The following is a 6,459-nucleotide window of genomic DNA, read 5'->3' on the forward strand; positions in this document are numbered from 1 at the left end:
ACTCAGCAGGGAATGGTGAGGTTTCGGGTGTTTTATAATTATTTCTATTCTACAGTAGTTTCTAAACATTTCTAGAGTAAATCCTAACATCATAAAAAATGTTAGTAAATTAATATATAACATCGATGCCGTAAATTATTATTCAAAATAGTTTTAAACTGGCTCTTCCACAAAATACTGACTTCTGCAGATGGGCCACAAAGTTTCAGTCACACTGTATGTGCACACCCGCACGTGGTGTTTTGTGGAAGAGCCACACACAAGGGGCCAAAGAGCCGCATGTGGCTCGCGAGCCGCGGTTTGCCGACCACTGTTCTAGGGACTTGGCCTGGTTTGTCTGTGCTCCAGTGGTTGGCACAGGAACTCTTTACATCAGTTGGAAGCCAGTGCTCCCAGGCGGGAGGGGAGGGGAAAGGAAAGAATCACCCCAAATCCTTCCTGTGTGTGTGCAGAAAAGTCCAGTGTGGACTTTGGCGGGTCCCGAAGGACTGTGGAACTCCCCAACCATCCGTTCACTGCTGCTGGAGTGCAGGTTGGTACAACCACTTTGGAAAATGGGCAGCTTCTACCAGAGCTGACCCCTACCCACATGCCCCCCGAGAGAAATGAGCACGTGTGTTCACTAAGAGACACGTAGAAGAACGTTCATGTCAGCCCTGCTCCCAATGACCTCAAAACTGCGTCCGCCTTCAGCTGGATGATAAACACGTTGTGTGGGCTCACAAGACGGAAATGACACAAAATAATGAGAACAAGCAACCGACAACTCCCCTGACAACATGGATGGATCTGGGGAAGGAGAGGGCGAGAGGAGGAAGCAGACCCAGAATACATATGGTGGGATTCCAATGATGCAAAGTATAAAAACGAACCCAGGGTGTTAGAAGACGAGATAAAAGGCTACCCTGGTGGGGGCGGGTGGAGATTAAAGGGGACACAGCGGACTGTGAGTGCTGTTCTGTTGACTGACCTGGGAGCTGGTTAACTGTGTGGGATCAGCTGCAAACACAGTAAGCTGTCCGTTTATGATATGGACACCTGAGGAGGTATGTTATACCTCAATAATATAAAAACACTACTCGCTGGGAACGTATATAAACAATCTATAAAGGACACAGACAAGGTGGAAAAGGCCTGCATACCGCACGCAGTTCACTGGTCACGAAGTCTTTCACCATGATTTCTCACCGATGACCTATACAGTGGCCAGAGAGGGACTTACGATCTTTGTAGATGAGAAAAACCAAGGTTCTGAAAGATGTGACTTCCCCAAAATTACAAACAGGCAGGTGGCAGAGTAGGCAGCAGGTAACCCTGCTACAGAGCTGCTGGTTCCAGAATTAGCAAGGTTATCACTGGCCACCTGCCCAAGGGGGAGGGGGAGGGTCTGGTTCCCCAACTGTGGGATGAAAAGACGGAGGCTTCACACATGTATAGATTTGTGTGACCTCCACATCAGGATATAGACGGTTCTACCACTCAAAAAAAACTCTCTCCTATTGTCTCATTGTAGTCACAGAAGCACCCCTCATCCCTAAACCTGGCATCCCCAGATCTGTTCTCCATCACTGTTGGTTGATTGGTATTGTATTAACTCTGTAGACCAGTCTGGGGAGGGTTTACACCTTTGCAATGTTCGGTCTCCCAATCAGATATAGTATGCTTCTCCATGCGTTTCTTCCTTTGCAGTCTTCGGCATACAGAACTTGTATGTGTTTTGTTAGATTTATACCACTGTGTTTCACTTATGGGGGCGCTGTGATCGTATCATTGTTTTAACTTGTTCATTGCTAGTAGGTACATAGAAATACAACTGATTTTTATGTTTTGACCTTGTGTCCTGTGACCTCGCTAAATTCACTTATTAGTTCTAGGAGTTTCGTGGGTTCCTTGCCATCTTCTATGGAGGGAATCATGTCGTTGACAAACAGGACTTTTAGTTCTTCCTTTCCACTGGTGTGCCTTTTATTGCTTTTCTTGCCTCATCGCTCTGGCGAGGACTTACCGCACCATGTTAAACCGGGGAGACAAGAGTGGACATCCTTGCCTTGTTCCTGCTCTGAGGGGAAAAGCATTCAGTCTTTCTGCACTTGGGGTGGTGTTTTGAGGTGTGAGGCAGAGGAGATTTGGTGGGAAGATGAGGAACATGTAGCGTTTGAGATGTCTTTTAGTGAAGATGTCGAGTGGACAATGTCAAGTTGGATATACACATCTGGCATTTGGGAGAGCGGTCTTGGCTAGAGGTAGACACTTGAGGAACCGGGGCATAGAGGTGACAGTCAAGCCTTGATAAAACATGATGAGATCATGTAGGAGGAGGGAATGGAGACAGAGATAACGAGACGATAAAAGCTCTCAGAAAACCAGGAACTGAAAAGAATTCCGTTAACCTGACGAAGACTTTATACCCCACACCTACAGAAACCATCATGCTTCCTGGAAAAACAGTCGGCATGGCTTATCAGGATTTGGGGCGACCTCTCTGCCTATAACTAGGGAATTAATTAATAAAGGGTGGCGGCAGTGGCACTATCTCTGTGGCATTAAAACCAGAAGTCAAAACAGTGGTGTCGTGTGACTTCGCACACAGGATGGAGTGAAGGGTGCAAAGAATGAGATGCATTTTCCTGTGTATAAATGTAAGCCACGCCCTCATACAGAAATCAGCATGATTTCCAAGGGCACTTTCACATTCCGGGCCATGTTTAACACATGAACATGAGGGCCTGGGGGAGTTGTGGGGAGCGGGGAGCAGGAGTGAAGAGGGAAATGAATAAACAAGAACTGAGCTCATGACAGTCCACTATACACTGAGATATGACTTACTCGAGTCTCTCTGCACCAAGCGTCCAAAGTAAACAATTGATACGGAAAAGGAGAAGAGAAGGGTGGCCCCAGGAGATCTGAAGGCTCATCCAGCTGCTAACGGTCGTACTTGTTTGTCTCTCTTCTCTGTCGCACTGACAGCTTTGTGACATACAGACCATCGAATCCAGCTCCGAATCTCTAACCCCACGCACAGCTCTGTGAATGCGGACTGAGTGAAAGACCCCCAGGGTAATGGCTGGGATGTTCTGGATGGGACATTGAGATGGGCTTGTCCTGGAAACGGACAGGTGCCTTCCCCCATTGCCTCTGCTTGGAAAGGAGACGGGGTGGGAATCCAGGAAGCCAGTCTCCCCTGCTGGCTCCCCTTTCTCACCCCCACCCCCACTCAGAGGCTCCAAGTCTGCAATCTGGCAGCCCTGGGTGATGGGCCCCATGGGGCCCAGTCTGGGGCTGCGGGGGCCCCGGCTGCCCACCACCCTCTGCCAATGCTCTGCCAGCTCAGAATGGACCATCCGAGTGTGCGCCAACCCCATCACCCCCACTCCCAGCCGGTCCGTCTCTGCCAGGCTCCCGGCTACGTGCCCTGATTATTCATGACAAGTGTGCAGAAGCCCTGGCAGAGCCCGGGAGAAGGAGCAGCTACTTGGCAGGTCAGGGGAGGGAGCAAGGGGCTGGCCTTGGCCCTGAGTCAGCATCCTGGGGCAGAAGGCGCGGGAGCCCCGGGATTTGGGCAAAAAGCCAGCCCTGGGCTGGGTCTCAAAAGGCCCAGGACAAATGACAGAATAATAGAACGGATAAAAATCACTACCGCTTCTCGGGCACTCCTGTACCCACCCAGCCTGTGCTGTGATCTGTGATCTCACTTCATCTTCCCGAGTGTTGTTAGCCCCTTCCCTCCCCCTCCCCGCCCCCCCATTTTAATATTTAGGAAAGTGAGCGAAGCTTGTCCACAGCCAAGTGCAACCCAACTTCTCTGGGCCTCAGTTTCCCCACCTCAGAGAGGGAGGGAGGCTAGTGCCCGCCCTCTCCCTACCCCGCCAGCGCAAACAGAAGCGAAAGGAGTTTAGGCAGGAAGCTGGCAGCGGAGTGGGGCCAGGTGAGCTCTCCTACCTGAGCGGCCTGGCCAGGCGGCAGGTGAAGAAGCAGAGCAGGACCAAGGCCAGCGCCAGGAGGAGGACGCTGAGGACCCCTGTGAGGACCATGTCCAGGGTGGGGGTCAGGAGGGCCATCTTGAGGTGAAGAGGGTCGTTAGGAGTAGCCTCCAACCCTATACACGCCTGGCCACACTTGCCTTGGACGCTCACGCCAAAGCCCTGGGTCGGTGGCCAGTGTGACCTGGCTTTGTCCCCAGGTTAATCTTCAGGGATTAGCCCAGGAGGGATGAAATGGGAGGGGACTAGCCCACAAAGCTCCCCTCCCCCAGCCCAGTCCTTGCACACGGCTGCTGCTCACTCATTCTTCATTCCCACACATTGACTGAGCACCTGCGGTCTTCCCAGCTCTGTCCTAGGTACTAGGGCTCAGAGGGAAGAGGGCAGACACCGTCTCTGTCCCCTGGGACGGTCCTGACCAGCCAGGGTAGACAAGCACCTACTGTGCACCAGCGCTGTGCCGGCACCTTGTGGGGTAAAAACAGCAGCGGGAAGGGGACCCCTGTCTGCACTGCCTGGGAACTGGGCCGGCACCGGCCTCGCAGGGGAGCGGCGAGGCTGTCAGGTCCCTGGCAGGTGTCGGTCCAAAGCCAGTGGCCACCCAAGAGACAGGCTGGAGGTCGCTGAGCGGCGCGCGCCGCCAGCCCGGAGGGGTCTGAAGTGCGCCCTCCCCCGTTTTCATTTTCTCTTGGGTTCCCACAACATCTCATGAAGTCGGGATGGTGAGTACGGTTCCCATGTTACAGACTCAGACACTGAGGCTCAGAGAAGGGAAGCCGTTTGCCACAGGCAGAGCCCGGAAGGAAAGCCCGCGCTTCCTGCCTCCTCGGGCACCGCAGGCCCCATGGTACAAAGTACCCAGCATCGGGGAGGTGCTTTTACCCTGCCAGTGCCAAGGGAGGTCCTCTCTTTCTGGCCCCAGAAAGGCTGCTGTAGTCACCATGGAAACAGGAAAACCAGTGACATTACTCAATCAAACCTTTTTCTTTCTCGATAATCCCTTAACCTCGTGGTCGGCAAACTGCGGCTCTTTGGCCCCTTGAGTGTGGGTCTTCCTAAGCCTTAGGACTACCCTATAGTTAATAATTAATAACTTAATTATTAACCCTAATTAAGTTAATAACAATGTACCTACCTATATAGTTTAAGTTTAAAAAATTTGGCTCTCAAAAGAAACTTCAATCGTTGTACTGTTGATATTTGGCTCTGTTGACTAATGAGTTTGCCGACCACTGCCTTAACCTGAATTGCTTCAGGTCCTCACAACATCCTGGTGATAAAAGGCAGGGTGGGGCGTATTAGCCTCACTGACCTATGGGGACACTGGGGCTTATCAGTGGAGTCATTCGGTCAAGCATCACAGCCAGTAGAAGTGGTCCAGGCCCCGCTCCATCCCTTCCCGCCTGTGGGATGCTAAGGTGGGTCCCTGCACCTCTGAGCATCCCTCTCCCGCTGCGGAAAGCACCTATGACATCGCTGACCTTGGCTGAACCCTCACTAACCACCTGGAGAGAGGGCTAGGTACAGCGGTCCCTCTTCTCAGGTGAGGGACTGAAGTGAAGGTAACCCAGGGCCACAGAGATGAACAGTGCTGAGCCAACCCCTGCACAGGGACCGCTGAGGAGCTACCCCTGCAGCAGGCTCCCTCCACCACAGGCACACTCCCTCCCTCTCCACCCCAGGGCCTGGTCCTGGGCCCCCCTATAAAGCTTCACCCCCAGCCAGCCTAATAACTCCATCTGAGACCCAGCGAGTGTCAACTCGTGCTTCCAGAGTGTCCGGTGGGGTCAGGGGGAGCCCCGGGCCAGAGATCACTATCTGGAATGTCTGGGCTGGGGAGGGTCCTCTGAGCAGATGTCCCCAAACGTACCGGAGCACAAACATCACTTGGTATGATTGGGGACAAAGCCTTATTCCTAAGTGTTTCCCAGGACGGATAGAGACTGGGAAGTGCGGGAGGGAACTTTCTGGGGCGATGGAAGTGTCTTTACGAGATCTGGGAGGTAGCTACATGTCAAAGTTCGCCTAGTGCCTAAGAACCCCACCGGCTGTACCTTTGGGTGTTGTGAGGATCTGATAAGAATTGAGTTAAGGGAGTATTGGGGGAGGAGGAAGGGGTTTAGTTTAATGGAGTGTCTGTACTCAAATTTAAGAAGAGAAATTAAAGAGACACAACCCTCTAAATAAATTCCTGTTCCCCCCACCCCACACCTACTCACTCAGAATCTCACAGGCAAACTGTGCCTTAGAGATTTTCCCATCGGCCAGATGGTTTGAGGATCCAAGAAAAGCAAAGACTTACCCCGGCCTCCCAGCTTCTAGTCCTGATAGATACACACAGGGAACAGTCAGAACCAGCCCGCAGCCAACTGGGAGCCAGTCTGGGCTGTCAGCTGGGCCTTCTTGGCTCTTGCAAGGAGCTGTGGCTGAGAAGTGCTGAGCGTCCTCTGTGCTCTTGGGGGCGGGGAGGGGGGGTTAG

At 52.5% G+C, this 6,459-nt stretch overlaps 1 protein-coding gene across 2 annotated transcripts in view; it reads right to left on the reverse strand.

Moving 5' to 3' along the window:
* The window catches only part of ALPL (alkaline phosphatase, liver/bone/kidney), a 39,553-nt gene that overhangs the window by 21,713 nt on the left and 11,381 nt on the right, over positions 1-6,459 (reverse strand). Inside the window, exon 1 of one of the 2 annotated variants that reach the window (XM_006777604.1) lies at positions 6,283-6,305. The exons of the other annotated variant lie outside the window; for it this stretch is intronic. The gene's annotated coding sequence lies outside the window, so the exon portion shown is untranslated. Of the gene's footprint in view, positions 1-6,282; positions 6,306-6,459 lie in introns of those variants that run through there. 2 annotated transcript variants of the gene reach the window in all.

Source organism: Myotis davidii, unplaced genomic scaffold (assembly GCF_000327345.1).
Source record: "Myotis davidii unplaced genomic scaffold, ASM32734v1 scaffold149, whole genome shotgun sequence".
Taxonomy (NCBI): Eukaryota; Metazoa; Chordata; class Mammalia; order Chiroptera; family Vespertilionidae; genus Myotis; species Myotis davidii.